This window comes from Otolemur garnettii, unplaced genomic scaffold (assembly GCF_000181295.1).
Source record: "Otolemur garnettii isolate 467f Iridium unplaced genomic scaffold, OtoGar3 scaffold00271, whole genome shotgun sequence".
NCBI classification, from domain to species: Eukaryota; Metazoa; Chordata; class Mammalia; order Primates; family Galagidae; genus Otolemur; species Otolemur garnettii.
The window spans coordinates 37,313-54,330 of NW_003852666.1; the positions used below are offsets into that span (position 1 = coordinate 37,313).

Below are 17,018 nucleotides of genomic sequence, written 5' to 3' on the forward strand. Positions count from 1 at the left end.
CTGTGCCTCACAGCAACCTCAAACTCTTGGGCTTAAGTGATTCTCCTGCCTCAGCCTCCTGAGTAGCTGGGACTACAGGTGCCTGCCACAACGCCCGGCTATTTTTTGGTTATAGTTCTCATTGTTGTTTGGCAGGCCTGGGCTGGATGTGAACCTGTCAGCCTGGGTGTATGTGGCTGGTGTCCTAGCTGCTGAGCTATGTGTGCCGAGCCTGCTTGCTAGGACTGTAAGTAGAATTTCCCAATTGACACTTGTGGGCTGGAACTAGGTTACCAGGTGTGGAGACAGGGACTACCTCAGCCCTGGTCGGCCCAGCTTGGTCCCTGCTTGGTGAGGGCTCACAGGCATTTCCTCTAGCGTTCATCAAGATGCTGTACAAACGTCCTGACTTGTGTGCTGTGCATGGAAAGGTTAGAAAGCACTAACACAGCATTTCTATTTTAGAAAAGTTAAGCTTTTCTGTTTGGTGTTCTTGTGATTATTTAACTCAGTAGTTCTCAAACTGAACTGAAACCAAAAACAAAATCTACCCATGGAGATTTAAAACCTATACAGGGCTAGCAAATCTGAGCGGGGATTAGAGAAAAGGGAGCTTTGAATATTGTGTCTTTTTTTCTTTTTGAAGATCTGATAATACACGCTAAGGGCTGTGGCTTGTGCTTATAATCCTAGCACTCTGGGAGGCTGAGGTGGGTGGATCGCCTGAGCTCAGGAGTTTGAGCCCTGCCTAAGCCAGAGCAAGACCCTGTCTCTAAAAAATAGCCAGGTGTTGTGGTGGGCACCTATAGTACCAGCTACTTGGGAGGCTGAGGTAAGAGACTTGTTTGAGCCCAGGAGTTTGATGTTGCTGTGAGCTATGATGCCAAGGCCCTCTACCAGGGGTGATAAAGTGAAACTGTCTCAAAAAAAAAAAAAAAGAATCTTATGATATTCTGAAAAATCCAGCTTGAGAACCACGGTCTTGGCTTTGTACTCATTCAAGTAACCACCATAAAGAAGGAATTTTTCTTTCGTTTCTTTTTTTTTTAACAATTTATTTTGTTTATTTATTTATTTTTGAGACAGCACCTGAAGCTATCCCCCTTGGGTAGAGCACTGTGGTGTCACAGCTTACAGCAACCTCCAACTCCTGGGCTCAAGCGAGTCTCTTGCCTCTGCTTCCCAAGTAGCTGGGACCACAGGCGCCCACTACAATGCCCGGCTATTTTTTGGTTGCAGCCGTCATTGTTGTTTGGCTGGCCCCAGCTGGATTCAAACCCCCCACCTTAGGTGTATGTGGCTGGCACCTTAGCCAATTGAGCCACAGGCGCTGAGCCAAAGAAGGAATTTTTCAAGGCCCGGATGGGTTGATACCAGATGTTGGTGTAGACAATGGTTATTGAATGATGAAAAAATTTCAAACTAAGCATACATAATATAATAAGAATTGCATACAAACAGATTAAAATTGTTTCTTACTGTTTTTGTATGAGATACAGCATACTATAAATTTTTTTTTTCTTCTTTTCTTTTTAAAAGACAGTGTTGGACATGTTGTCCAAACTGGTCTTGACCTCCTGAGCTCAGTCATCCTTCCACCTAAGCCTCCAGAGTAGCTGGGACTACAGATGTGCACCAATGTGACTGGTCTGAATCTTTTTTTTAAGGACATTCATCACCTCAGCAAACTCATAGGGCATCTGTGGTGCTAGTTACAAATCCAGAGTGTTAGTGGGGAATCCAATTTCCAATTGCCAGCTGTTCTACTTTAGCAACTTCTAAATGTCTGTTGGAAAGTCTGTCTCTGTAGAAATCAGATCATCTCTGAAGGCAGAAGAAACAGTGTATTTTAACTTATAAAGTAAAAGCTCCTTACTAACTGGGAGTGCAGGGAGGAGCAAGAAGAGAGAGAAATTAGCAGTGAGCTAAATGATGGTCATTCATACAGTTTGTCCTTGGAAAAGATTAATTCTCTTAAGTCCTGGTAAGTATAAGAAGTAGTCTAGTAGAGGCTGAGGTAGGAGGATTGCTTGGATCCAGGAGTTTCAGGATGCTGTGAGCTAAGCTCACCCCACTGCACTCTAGCCTGGGTGACATGGTGGAAAAAAAAAAGAAAAAAAGAAAGAAACAAAACAAAAAACTGTAGTTTAGTGGCTCAATTGTACTTTTGAACGTTTATGCAGAACAGTGCTGTCCAGCAGAACTTTGTGATGATGGAACTGACTATCTGTATGGTGCACGCTCTGTAATGAGTATGATTTTCCCCGATCTGGATCCCATTCCCAGGACAGGAAACATTTGCTTGTGCTCTGCCTTATATCTGAGTTTCCTTGAGTCTGAATTCTGTGCTAATAGTTCCCTTCTCTTCTTGAACAAGCAGTCTGGATGATTTCCATCCACCCTACAGAGTTTTCATGCTTTGTGGTTAACTAAGAAGACCCATTTTTGTGCTGTCCTTTTCCATTTAAATGAAAAATGGACCTCCCTCCCACCCCCAGTTCTTAATGACTTCTTAGGAAAATATGTTTTAAGTTGGGAATCTGTCTTCACAATAGCAAAACCCCATTAGCTAATCCCTGAAAACTGCCATTTCTCAAGAATGTCTTCCCGCGTCTAGATCAGTGTGTAGCAAAACTTAAAAGCTAAAGAATTTGACATTCCCAGGGTGAAGCTTTGGGGAACTGGCAGGGGAGGGACTCTATAAGCGAGTCATTTAGACAGTGTCAGTATAGACGCCTTCTCTGCTCTCTTTCTCAGCACATCTCAAAGTCAAGAATCTGAGACTGAAGGGTCTGACTATTATTGAAACCACTCTTTGTTTAACAGAAAGCAGGGAAATTTGAAGTGACTTCTGCCATAGAAGAATGTAAATAAGTCTCTTTATAATCAAAGCAGCAGTCACAGTATTGAGATTACTTCAGAAATTTTAAAGCAGTGTGAATAAATTTTCCATGCTGTATGTTTTTCCTAAAAGTAAATGTCGGAAGAATATTCAGAAGAATTAATAATACTCTTTAAAAAGGTACCTATACTGTGTAGTATTTCTCCTCTTATTCAATGAAGAAATATACTTGGGGCATATCTGGTGGCAGACACTGGGCTAGTGCCTTTCCAAATAATTTAGTTCCATAATGTACTTGCAGTTGGTTACTGAATAGACCTTACAGATCTGATGCTGACTTTAGTGGCTTCATTGATTTCCCTTCTCTAACTCGCCCTTTCCTAAGCATTGTTCTTTCCACTTCAAGCGCTACATTATTATTTGACCCTTCTACTATGTTTATGCCTGGCAAGATCCACAGGCAATAGGAGCTACCAAAAGAACTCATGATCTACTAAAAAATATACTTTATTGTGGACTTAATGTTTCAAATGGCCCCATTTATCTTTTCTTTGCAAGTATTTTAATGATACACTAAAATTACTTTTTTTTTTTAAGGGACAAAACATTCCCAAAGTGAAAACTGTCTTATCTCTGTTAGTCAAAAAGGTATTTGTTCCTGCTATGAGTCTAAAATATATAAAATATATTTAAATCTAAATCAACAGGTCTTGAGGCTGGTAGTGGTGGTTCATGCCTGTGGCCCTAGCACTCTGGGAGGCTGAGACAAGTAGACTGCCTGAACTCAGGAGTTCAAGAGCTGCCTGAGCCAGAATGAGACCCTGTCTCTAAAAATAGCCGGGCATTGTGCAGTCCCAGCTACTTGAGAGGCTGAGGGAAGGGGATTGCTTGAGCCCAAAAATTCAAGGCTGTTGTGAGCTATGATGCCATAGCACTCCACAGAGGGTGACAAAGTAACAACAAAAAAATGTCTTCTACATATAAGGACCTGAATTTTATTAATAGTAACTGTGTTCTTCCAGAGTTAAAATGGCACCGAATAGCTGAATTTCTATCATTAATTCAAAGATTTTTTTTTTTTTTGAGACAGAGCCTCAAGCTATCCCCCTGGGTAGAGTGCCATGGCATCACAGCTCACAGCAACCTCCAACTCCTGGGATCAAGTGAGTCTCCTGCCTCAGCCTCCCAAGTAGCTGGGACCACAGGCGCCCGCCACAACGCCTGGCCATTTTTTGGTTGCAGCCATCGTTGTTGTTTTGGCGGGCCCAGGCTGGATTCGAACCTGCCACCTTAGGTGTATGTGGCTGGCGCCTTAGCCACTTGAGCCACAGGCGCCAAGCCAATTCAAAGATGTATTAATGACACCTTCAGGTACATCAGAAATGTTTTTGGCACTGATGTTCAACTACTTCCTTCCTAGACTTCGAAAATCACTCAAGAATTCTACTCTGTAAGCACTAATATCCTATTTTTCACTGAACTCCATAAATCTTTGCTAAATGGATAAACTTTCTGAAAAATACATGTAAAATTATAATAGGAGCAAAGCCTATTGTGATTGGGCAACAAAAACACCCTCTTTTGTAATCATGAAATTGGACTGTATAAACATTCCATTTTAGGAGGGGTGGGGAAACTTTGTTTTCACTTTCGTGTCTTGTTAGAGCCACGAGCAGGAGACGATATTCCTCGGGGAGCAAAGAGGAGCAGCCTGAAACTAACAGAACGACTTCCATTAATTTTGAAGGAAGTCAAATAAATTTAAAGAAATAAAAGGAAAGAAAATTAATTCCTCCAAGGTTTTTACCCTAGCTTTGGGATTTGGGGCACATCACTGAATCTGACTGAATGGGGATGAGGGTGAACGGCCCACATGCTGTGGAGGCTATGTGGGAAAAACAAGTGGACACAGCACAGGACGGTGCTTTGTGCTCTGTGAACTGTACAGTGACGCACAGGCAATGGCCAGGGCTGCACAGGTGCGCAGCGCAGAGGATGGGAGTGCCTTTTAAGAGTCAGAGAGAAGGAATCACTAGTCAGAGAAAAAGATGTACGGAGGAGGAAGGAGCTTTAGGAAGATTAAATTGGCAACTGGACATAATTTCAATTGGAGCAGTCTCGAGAGTTTCTATTTACTGAGGGTTTACGAGTTCCCCTTACTGTGCTATGAAGTTTGTGGATATTATCTTAATTAATCCCCAACAACCCTAAGAGGTTCATCTTATTAACCTGTTACAAATGTGAAAATGGAGGCTTAAATTTAAGGAATTTATCCAAAGCCAGGTAGACTAAGATGAGGGAAATTCAAGGCTACTACATAATGATTGGGACATACAACAAAACACAGATGTGAAACCAGAACTTTGCTGTGTGTGTGCAAAGGCTCACAGAGAAGCCTTCTGGAGGATGCGCTGCCAAGATGTGGCGGCTAGAATACGTAAGTTAGTATGTTGGCCCTTATACTCCTGACCAAAAATGCAAACAGATAAAAAATACGTTCAGATTGTTTTAGAAAATCTCATGATTTTTCTGGGAGAATCTCAGAGGTTAGGGATGAGGAGTAATATAGTGAAATCTCACTTGAGAAAACACCAAGAAATAGGAACCCTTAGTTAGGGTTGGGATGGATAAAAATAGTAAAAAGGGTGGTCTATTTACTCGTGAGAAATAGGAGAACCACGACAATAATGTAATCACCAGATATGATAATTTAAGAAATCAGAGTATTGACGTAAACAAATTAAGTCCTTTACACATTTTAAATATTTAAGTATGTGTGCTGGCAAAGTTGAGCACAATGTTTTAAATTCATTCTTTATTTTCTTCTGAGACAGAGTCTCACCTTGTTGCCCAGACTAGTGCAGTGGCCCGATGACATAGCTCACTGTAGCTCCAACTCCTGGGCTCAAAGGACTTTCCCACCTTAGCTTCCTGAGTAGCTGGGACACAGGCACGCACCACCACACTGGCTATTTTTTCTTTCTTTTTTTTGGGTAGAGACAAGGTCTCACTATGTTGCTCAGACTGCTCTCAAACTCCTGGCCTCAAGTGATCCTCTTGCCTTAGCTGCCCCCTAAATTGCTGGGTTAGAGGTGTGAATTACCAGCCTGAGCAAGAGCAAAACCTCATCTCTGAAAATAGCTGGGTGAGTGGTGGGTGCCTGTAGTCCCAGCTACTCGGGAGGCTGAGGCAAGAGAATTGCTTAAGCCCAAGAGCTTGACGTTGCTGTGAGCTATGACGTTATGGCATTCTTCCAAGAGTGACAAAGTGAAACTCTGTCTCAAAAAAAAAGAAATAACAAGAAGAAGAAGAAATTTCATCCAAAAGTCAGCAGTACTTTTTTTTTAAAGCATAATTTCATAAAAAATTGCTATTTATGAAATATAATTGTATCATCTGGTGGCGCCCATAGCTCAGTGGGTAGGATGCAGTCCATATACACCAGGGCTGGCGGTTTCAAACGTGGCCTGGGCAGCTAAACAACAATGACAACTGCAACAACAACAAAATAGCTGGGCATTATGGCGGGTGCCTGTAGTCTCAGCTACTTGGGAGGCTGAGCAAGAGAATCACTTAAGCCACCGGTTCTCAACCTTCCTAATGCCCTAACCCTTTAATATAGTTCTGTGGATCATGACGCACAGGTTGAGAACCGCTGATAACCCCAGTAGTTTGAGGTTGCTGTGAGCTGTGTGCCACAGCACTCTACTGAGGGCAACAAAATGACTGTTAAAAAAAAAATTATGTCATCAAATGTACACACAGATGTATAAAATATCTGCAAATCAGAAAGTCTGGTTACTCTTCAATATGTTCTAGAAGTTAGTATTAAATAAAATGATTTTATTATCTCCTCTCCCCAAATAAGGGATTGATAATGCTAATGCTTCTTAAAAATATATACTGAGGCTTAGCACCTGTAGCACAGTGGTTATGGTGACAGCCACATACATGGAGGCTGGTGGGTTTGAACCTAGCCTGGGCCAGCCAAACAACAATGACAACTGCAACAACAACAAAAAAATAGCTGGGCATTGTGGTGGGCGCCTATAGTCCAGCTACTTGCGAGGCTGAGGCAAGAGAATTGCTTAAGTCCAAGAGTTTGAGGTTGCTGTGAACTGTGATGCCACGGCACTCTACCAAAGGCGACACACACACACACACACAAAATGCACTGCTAGGCTAGGTGTGGTGGCATATGCCTATATCCTAACAATTTGGGAGGCCAAGGTGGGAGGCTTGCTTGAGGCTAGGAGTTTAAGGCCAGCCAGTGCAACAAAGTGAGACCCCTTCTCTAAAAAAAAAAAAAAAGATAGCTAGGTGTGGTGGCATGTATTTAGGCCTGGCTACTCAGGAGGTGGGAAGGTGGGAGGATTGCTGGAGTCCAGGAATTAGAGGCTGAGTTGCTCTATGACCATACTACTGTACTCCAGCCTGGGCATCAGAGTGAGACCCTCTCCTAAAAAAAAAAAAGTACTTGGTCGGGCCTAATGGCTCATGCCCATAACCTAGGACTCTGGGAAGCCAAAGCAGGTGGACTGTTTGAGTTCAGGAGTCTGAGATCAGCCTGAGTATTATGGAGACTCTGTCTCTACTAAAACCATAAAAATTAGCCAAGGGTTATGGCACAGGCCTATAGTCCCAACTACTTTGGAAGCAGAGGCAAGAGGATTGCTTGAGCTCAGGAGTTTGAAGTTGCCATGAGCTATGATACCACAGTACTCTAGCCTGGGGCAAGAGCAACATCTACTTCAAAAAAAAAAAATTCTGCAGCTAATTAAGCAGACCATGCTCCTTTCCTCATGGGAGGTGTACAATGGCTGCAAACAGCAGCCTCCTTGGTAGTATATGCAGACTGTTGCTTATATAGGTTGTTCTAAGGGCCCCTGCAGACATTCCTTACCAATACATAGTCAGGGGTTAGACCTTGGGCTGTCCCCAGTCTAGGCTCCAGACACGTATGTGTGGTGCCTTTGGACAACCCCAGCCCACTGTGGCCAGGGCTCACATTGGCCAAGTCATCATGTCCATCCACACCGAACCACAGAACAAGGAACATATGACTGAGGCCCTTTTCAGGGCCAAGTTCAAGTTCCCTGGCCAGCAGAAGATTCACACCTCCTCAACTTGCTAAGATTTTAGCAAGTTTAACTCAGATGAATTTGAAGACATGGTGGTTGAGATGTGCTCATTCCAGATGGCCATGGGGTCAAATACATCCCCAATTGTGGCCCCCTGGCCAAGTGGCGGGCCCTGTGTTGCCGATCATTTGCACCTACCAATAATAAATCCTACTTCCTGTCTAAAAAAAAAAAAAAAAGTACTGATAAAGGGCACGTATGCACATGCTGACTGCTGACAAATCTCTCCCCAGTCCCCTGGATTTCTAAATAAACATCGAATTTTTCTATCCTCAAGAAATATATACTGACAGAAAATGGCAGAAAAATTTAGGTTTTGACTTGGGTAAATCTTAAACGTTTTCATACAACAAAGAACACACAGGTTATGCTTAGGCTTGCCTTTTCTTTTCTTTTTTTTCAGAGACAGAGCCTTGTTCTGTCACCCAGACTGAAGTGCAGTGGTGTGATCAGAGCAGGTGCACACCACCATGCCTGGCTGATTTTTAAATGTGTTGTACAGAGAGGGTCTTACCATGTTGTTCAGGCTGGTCTTGAACTCCTGGCCTTTAGCCATTTGATCCTCCTGCCTCCTTCCAAAGTGATATGATTATAGGCGTGAGCCACTTTGCCAGCTTTTGGAATCATGTTCTAATTTCCCCATTTCTATTAATATTCCCTACATGACTGAACAAAAGAGTGCTAGCTCTTCATCCAGAGAGTCCTTCCTTACTTCCTCCTCTGACCCTGGTCTAGTTTCTAAGATCCCAATTTCATTCTTCTGCTCAATGTAACCAATCCTGGTTCAGGGTACAGGGCCAAGAACTAGAAACTGGGGGGAAATTCTAATGATTAACAAGACTAAGAAACTTTAAGTCCTTATTCCCAATGTTAAACCTGCTGAAGATATACACATTTCTAAGGTCTGTGGTGGGCAAACTGAGCACATTTTTCCGAGATAGATGGTTTTCTCAATGAGGCTACAGTATATGATACTGCTAGGCTGGTCTTCAGATAAGCTACCGGGTAGAATACTGCCTTTCATGCCCTGAGTTGGGAATTTAACCACTAGGGGTGCTTTAGAAATACGTAATAACTGGTAGGGTATAGGAGCCAAAAGAATCAGTATTTTCTTCCTATATCTAAAAACAGAGTATCTTCAGATGGTTTGGCTACAATAAGCCCCTATGGAAACCTGTTATCTGACTTGGCTCTGTAGAACTGTTAGGATTCCTAATCATAAAATGCTTGGTCTCATGCTCCATTTACTCTGTTCCAAGAAGGAAAAAAATACTTCAAGGTGTTCTCTTTTCCCTCTTAAAATGAACATCAGTGACTGTGATGCTAAGAACTGCAACAGGACACTTCATCCTTTGTGGGAGGAGACATTACTGTCACCACTGATAACCCAAAATTTACTTCCAACTTCCTGGCATGTATAAAGCCAGGGCAACCTATTTTTAGCCTTTATATTCTCTTAGGTAGGGGAATAAATAAGGAAAAGTCAAATAAATGTTAAATCCATCCTGTAGATACATTTTAGGAATTAAGCTGCCAAGTTTCTCTTAAATAAACCAAAAGTTTCTCTAATATTCGGTGACAACTAAACAAAAGGAGAATAAAATGAGTTACTATTATGTATTTATTCATTTTCTACAAAGAGCCTGGATGAGGTACATAAAGTACTTAGTTAGGATTTTTTTTTTTTTTTGGTCATGGTAGCCTTTTATTTTTCACACCTATCATGCCATGACTTCATAGGGACTAGATTCCAGGTACCTTTCTCTTTGGCTTCCTTCCTTTTCTGATCATTTTCCTATCTCAGTTCTTATAGTGCTTAATATGCTAAATATGAACATTATTCCTCTTGGTAAGAATCTTGCCCTTAACTTGTTTACAGTATGGTGGGTAACAGCGGAGACTTCCAGTTTTGCAATGGTAACATCTGTGTGGCATGCCTTTTTGAATAGTACTCATTCCCTCGATGTCTACAATATCACCTTTCTTGTAGATTTGCATGTATGTGGCTAAAGGAATGACTCCATGCTTTCTGAAAGGCCTAAAGGACATGTATCGGGTTCCTCTCCTTTTTCCCTTTGTGTTTGACATTTTGGTGAATTACTTTTGGTGAGTTAGGATTACTGCATATTTAAAGGTTCTACTTGAGGCTATACTATCTTGAAATCCGCAAAATAGAATATATCTGGACTAGTCTTGTAGACTGTGACCAGTTTGCTAATCTGGCTATAAAATCATAAATAAACAATAATAGTGTATTTTATAGTGAAACAAAAACAGAAGAAAAGTCTACCATATAATTACTATAGATACTGTTATTTTTACTTTGAAATAGTTTTACTATGTTGCCCTCGGTAGAGTGCTGTGGCATCATAGCTCACAGCAACCTCTAACTCTTGGGCTTAAGCGATTCTCTTCCCTCAGCCTTCCAAGTAGCTGGGACTACAGGTGCCCGCCACAACGCCTGGCTATTTTTTTGTTGTTGTAGTTGTTGTTGTTTAGCAGGCCCAGTCTGGGTTTGAACTCACCAGCCCCAGTATATGTGGCCAGCGCCCTAACCACTGAGCTACAGGTGCTGAGCCGATACTGTTGTTTTAAAATCACTTCATATATAACTTGTCCATATTGAAGTCAAAGATTTTTGGATTATTAAAAATTGTAAATCTTCAGAATTCCAGATAAGGCATTTTCACTTTGTTACAGATGTTCCAGTCTTACCAGAAATAAATTTATAGCTGAAGCAAGTCAGGGACTACTCTTTTTGTTTTTTGTTTTTGAGAGACAGCCTCAAGCTGTCCCCCTGGGTAGAGTGCCATGGCATTACAGCTCATAGCAACTTCCAACTCCTGGGCTCAAGCGAGTCTCCTGCCTCCGCCTCCCAAGTAGCTGGGACCACAGGCGCCCAATGCCTGGCTATTTTTTGGTTGCAGCCATCATTGTTGTTTGGTGGGTCCTGGCTGGATTCGAACACGCCACCTTAGGTGTACATGGCTGGCGCCTTAGCTGGTTGAGCCACAGGCGCCCAGCCAGGGACTACTCTTTGATCCTATTTTTTATGAACAGTGACAGGGATTAATAGAATTCAAATCAATTATAGTTTTTCTTTGTTTTTTTTTCTTTCTTGAGACAAGAGTTGCACTGTCACCAGTCTAGAGTGCCACAGCCTCAGCCTACATCACAGCAACCTCAAACTCCTGGGTTCAAGAAATCCTCTTGCTTCTGTCTCCTGAGTAGCTGCAACTACAGGCACCTGCTACCACAGCTTGCTAATTTTTTTTTTCCAGTAGAGATGGGGTCTAGCTCTTGTTCAGGCTGGTCTTGAACTCCTGACATCTTCCTGCCTCAGCCTCCCAGAGTACTAGGATTGCAGGTAAGTCACTGCATCTGGCCTACCGTTTTCTATTTGATGACTATAGTATCTTAGTATTTTTGTTGCTGGCCTTGGGTCATTCTGATGATTTATTCAGGCAAGTAGAGTAAGTGTTGAAAGTGAAAATCGATTCCTGTGTGTTCATTTGGTATGATGTATGGTATAAAGTATGACCAGAGCCTCTTCCTCTTTCAGATTTTAGAATACACTTTCTAATTTGTGGTTACATAAAACTGATGAACCAATTTATAAAGCCAGGCAGCCAACAATGCCTGCAGAAACAATAGACTTGTTAATCTAAATTAAGTTACCGGCAGTAATAAGTTAAAAGCTGGAAATGTTTGGCTGATGAAACATTTCATTAAAATTCAAGATTATTCAGAACTATTTTTATATCATTTAATAGCTATAAAAATGATACAAAACAGAGAGAACTTTGAAAGTAAATAATTTCATTTATGTTAAATGCAATTATTTGAAACCATAAATAGCTTTAAATTTATTTAAAGAGAGATTTTCTTTAGGAAACCTTAAAGATATAGACATTTAGGCATATGCAAGTTTCTGGACAAAGTTTCTGTCTAATTATCAGCTAAAAGTTGCCCAATTTTTCCTATCAAAAATAGACTCAACACAAAATAACACTCAACCCAATTCTGTAATTCTTCTTATTATCACAAAATTTAAAAATTAAATAACTTCCCTTCAGGATCTAACATTAAGGAAAATGCATATTACTGGAAAGCCTTTGGTGACATACTGGGAGACTAGAGAAGGTCAACAACACCCCGAGATTTTTAGCAGCCATCTGAGGACACCATCAGAGATGGTGTGGGGGGATGTGCTCAGAGAGGAAGGAAGGGACCAAGAACCTCAACTGGGGTCTGGGTCATCTGGGTAAAGGGATAAAACACAGCTTGATCTGGGAAAGGGAGTTTGGGAGAAAGAACCACCTCAGGTGGTATTTTGACACCTTTACCTGTTCATCTCTAAAATTTTCTAAAGTTCTATGTCTCTGTAATCTTTTTTTTTTTTTTTTTGAGGAAGCAGCCTCAAGCTATCCCCCTGGGTCGAGTGCCATGGCATTACGCTCACAGCAACCTCCAACTCCTGGGCTCAAGCGAGTCTCCTGCCTCCGTCTCCCAAGTAGCTGGGACTACAGGCGCCCACCACAACGCCTGGCCATTTTTTGGTTGCAGCCATCATTGTTGTTTGGCGGGCCCGGGCTGGGGATTCGAACCCGCCACCTTAGGTGTATGTGGCTGGCACCTTAGCCGCTTGAGCCACAGGCGCCGAGCCTGTCTCTGTAATCTTAGCTTTGATTCACTGAGGTCAGTAATAACTTATAGTAAACCACAGGTTTATTTTCAGAGATCACAGATAATTTCAGATTCACATTTGTATTATTGTTTGGTAAGCCTAATTTCTGTTAAGATCTATTTTTCAGAACTGCCTTCAGCTTTAAATACAAAGGAATGACGAAGAAAATTATTTCCTATGCATCTTAGAAGATTTCTGGTAGTGTAAAATTTGGGGAGACGTATTTCCTCACTTTGTTAGCAGTTAGACTGCTTGCCAAGTGTATCATATACACTGTAGCATCGGTCTCTGGACTGAAGATCTATGTTTGGATATATGAAATGCTTATTAAAGCTTTCCAGTAGGGACAATTGTGATGAAAGCATTTTGTGGAAAATATATATATTTTATATTAACAGAAGTATTTCTTTTTAAAATTAAGATAAGAAAAATGATTCAACACTTTTTAAAGGGTTGTCCTAATGTAAAACCCCTCTTTAAATGTAACTAATTTAAAGCAGTACACTACTATTTTGTTTAAAATAGTCAAATACAAATATGTAAACATTTGTCTTATAACATCTTCCGTAGTAATGGAAATATGTCGTGGGATCATTCAGACTAAACACTGAAAGGACACAGCACACAGGAAGTTAGGACAGGCAGCTAAAAGGGATCCCAGGACATATTTCACATTATTTGATAAGATTTTCAAGTTTCAACATTTTAAAACAACCTAGAATCAGTTGCAGCTGAATTTATATGAAAAATGCATTCACCAGAACAAATTATATTTAGTAACATAAAAACTTCCCATCAAATTAAAATTAAATATTAATAGAGTACTTTATAAAAACTAAAATATAGGAGAGTCAGTCCTTGTTCATTGCCACTTTCACTTTCGAATGTTCATTTTAATCAGCCACACCTGCCACAACTTGAGGTAATGTCAGGAAATGGAGGGCACTACAGAACTCTACGTATCTTGGCAGAGACTAAACACTGAGAGGACACAGCACACAGGGAGTAAGGACAGGCAATCAAACCGATCCCACGGGACATTTCACCCATCCCCAGACTCCCCTCTGGGAACACAGAGAACACTACTCCTATCCTCTTTCTGGTCTTTCAAAAAGACATTTCACAGCTCAGAGTCTGTTCCTGTGGTTAGGTCAACTCCAAGCTGGGATAAGCCTCAATGACTAGGTGTTTTCATGGGGTGTAAATTCTCTCAATTTTAGGCAATCCAGCATTTTTAGCCTCCCTTACTTCCACAATTGTCCTTTCCCCCTGTTTCTTATGAAATTCCTGAGTTCCCTGGTCAGGGATCTCTTATCCTGCCACTTGTTAGTCATGCTACTAACTCAAAGTCAGCGAAATGACTGAGCAGCCTGAAAAACTGTACTGCATGTAAAAAGTTCTAGTAAGTACTAAAAGAAAGAAAATTCTACAAATCCCACCTGATGATCCAAATATATGGTGTTCCTTTGAAGATGATGTGAAAGAATTTCATTCTAGCAGGCACCAATTAAAAAAAAAGAAATAGAGAAAGAAGGTGTAGAATTCATGAAAAGGTCAATTTTGAAATTAGAAATACAGGTAGTTTATTATTATAACCTATCATAGCACAGAACATGACTACTTTCGTGTACAAGCTCCCCTGTAAGTGGTACGGATGCTGTATTATAAAACTGTACTTAGTTTTGTAAGAAATTAAGCAGACATGCACATAAACATTGACTATTAAGCAGAAAAACTCTTCAAATGGCTTTAGCAGACTGAATGTTACAAGCTTTGCATGGGAACTCTTCTCTGCTAGTAACACAGCGCTACTACTCTCAATGTTTCTCATCTAACTACATGTCACCCAAGGCTATAAACCCTTTGAGAAATGTTTGTACAAACTCACTCTTTTCTTTTTTTTTTTTTTGAGACAGAACCTCAAGCTATCCCCCTGGGCAGAGTGCCATGGCATCACGCTCACAGCAACCTCCAACTCCTGGGCTCAAGCGAGTCTCCTGCCTCAGCCTCCCAAGTAGCTGGGACTACAGGCGCCCGCCACAACGCCCGGCCATTTTTTGGTTGCAGTCATCATTGTTTGGCGGGCCCAGGCTGGGGATACGAACCCGCCACCTTAGGTGTATGTGGCTGGCGCCTCAGCCGCTTGAGCCACAGGCACCGAGCCAAACTCACTCTTTTCATCAAGAATAAAAGACATTTAAAGATTAACTTTGACATTTAAAAGGCATTATTACTAAAACTATAATGAATTTTCTTTTTTTTTGAGACAGAGCCTCAAGTTGTCGCCCTGGGTAGAGTGCCATGGCATCACAGGTCACAGCAACCTCCAACTCGTGGACTCAACCGAGTCTCCTGCCTCCGCCTCCCAAGTAGTTGGGATTACAGGCGCCCGCCACAACGCCTGGCTATTTTTTGGTTGCAGCCATCATTGTTGTTTGGTGGGCCTGGGCTAGATTCGAACCTGCCAGCTCAGGTGTATGTGGCTGGCGCCTTAGCCGCTTGAGCCACAGGCGCTGAGCCTATAATGAATTTTCAACTTCCTGCTTTACCAGAAATTATAGAATTTCTCAGTATCTGTTTTGCCGGATGTGGACGTCTGTATTCAATAGTACTCAGTAAACAGCAAGGCCATTTTGGTATCTGGATCCACTTCCTTCCTCACAACCAAAAGTCAGCGGTTGGATAAAAGTGTAATAAGAAATGCATCCTACCTAAATTTTCTTTCAAAAATGTGTCACTAAATTGAATTCTCAAAGGGTTAATAGAAGATTCCAATGTTGCCGCTGCAATGACTGGTATGGGCTCATGCTCGACACTAATGATGCTGATCATACGGATTAATGAGTGGCTCAGAGTAAGTGATGATGGCACACGACACAGACACATCTCTCCATAGCTGACCTTTGGGCTGTGGGCCTCGAGCTTTAGCTGCATGAGCTGTGCTAACGTATGCTCCCGGATACTACTCAGTTCAGCTTGCTGCCGTCTCAGCTTTATTAGCAGCAGCGTAAGCTCCTCTGGCTGAAGGAGTACAATTTAAGAATCCAAACAGTGGAAAACAGATTAATTGTTGTCTTAAGTGATAGATAATAAACCAAGCTTTCTTGGCAAGTTTCCTCTTATGGTTGACATCAAACATAGTGCCTAGGCACTATGATGATGGGTCCTACATAAATGCATAGATATCTAGAGAAACAGAAGGAACAGTGTTACTTTAAAAGACACAGCAAAGCAACAGTATATTAAGGCATTTTTTCAGAACTCACGAAAGAATATTTCAATGTAAAGTATAAAAAAGCACAATGCCAAAAACCTACTATAAAGGTTTATGTATAAGAGCTATTAAAAGACTATTCAAATAGACAATTTTACTAAGATTTCTAAGTTATACCTAAGATTTTCCAGCAATAGAACGATACCCGTATATCCAACCGACTAACAGATAAATAAGAAGAATTAAAATTCATGTACAGCTTGGATGAAATCTTTACAATATTAAACTCAGTATCTGGGACCTATTAATTTTGTCCTAGTTGTATTTTGAAATATCACTGTTTGTGCTTTCATAGCATTTTTTTTAATGGTCCAAAAAATCAGCTTTATTTTTGAAGTAAAAAAAGGGAAAGTTTCTATGACTGCATAGACCTTTTTTCCACATTCTAGGAAAAGCAGAGAATCTTCGCTTTCCTAACTGGTTAGTATGATCCCTCAGGGAAATAAATTCTCAATTGTGGATGAAACGTCTTTTTTTTTTAGACAAAGCGTCAAGCTGTCGCCCCGGAGAGTGCTGTTATATTACAGCTCACAGCAACCACCAACTCCTGGACTTAAACGATTCTCTTGCCTCAGCCTCCCAAGTAGCTGGCACTATAGGCACCCGCCAGAACACCAGCTATTTTTTGGTTGTAGCTGTCATTGTTGTTTGGGGGCCCCCAGGTGGATTTGAACCCACCAGCTCTGGTGTATGTGGCTGGCGCCTTAACTGCTTGAGCTACAGGTGCCAAGCCGATGAAATGTCTTAATAGGCCAATCTAATCTATTTTTCTTTGTTAGAAATGCAGTCAAGTATGGGCTTCGGTAGTTTTTTAGCCTACAAAATATTACTTGGTGTTTCTCTGAGCTGTGCTATGATTTAAAACTGCAGGTGGGCTAGAGACTCTCCTCACTTAAGTGCTCCTAAACTTCGAGGCCACAAGGCAGTCCTGAGACTGATCTGTTTTCTCTCTACTGCAGCCTTACACTAGTTTTGCTTGGTTCTAGTCATTTGCAACTGCTTTTCTTTTTTTTTTTTTTTTTTTGAGACGGAGCCTCAAGCTATCCCCCTGGGTAGAGTGCCATGGCATCACGCTCACAGCAACCTCCAACTCCT

General features: G+C 41.4%; 1 protein-coding gene and 1 non-coding gene across 2 annotated transcripts in view; one reads left to right on the top strand and one right to left on the bottom strand.

Annotated features, from left to right (window-relative positions):
• LOC100942269 (pleckstrin homology domain-containing family A member 5) overlaps positions 1-17,018 on the bottom strand; it is a gene marked incomplete at its 3' end in the record, with an annotated part of 70,806 nt that overhangs the window by 36,906 nt on the left and 16,882 nt on the right. The gene's annotated exons all lie outside the window — the stretch shown is intronic.
• Positions 7,589-7,719, top strand: LOC111722527. Its single transcript, XR_002771307.1, has one exon. It is a non-coding gene; the product is annotated as a small nucleolar RNA SNORA70 (small nucleolar RNA).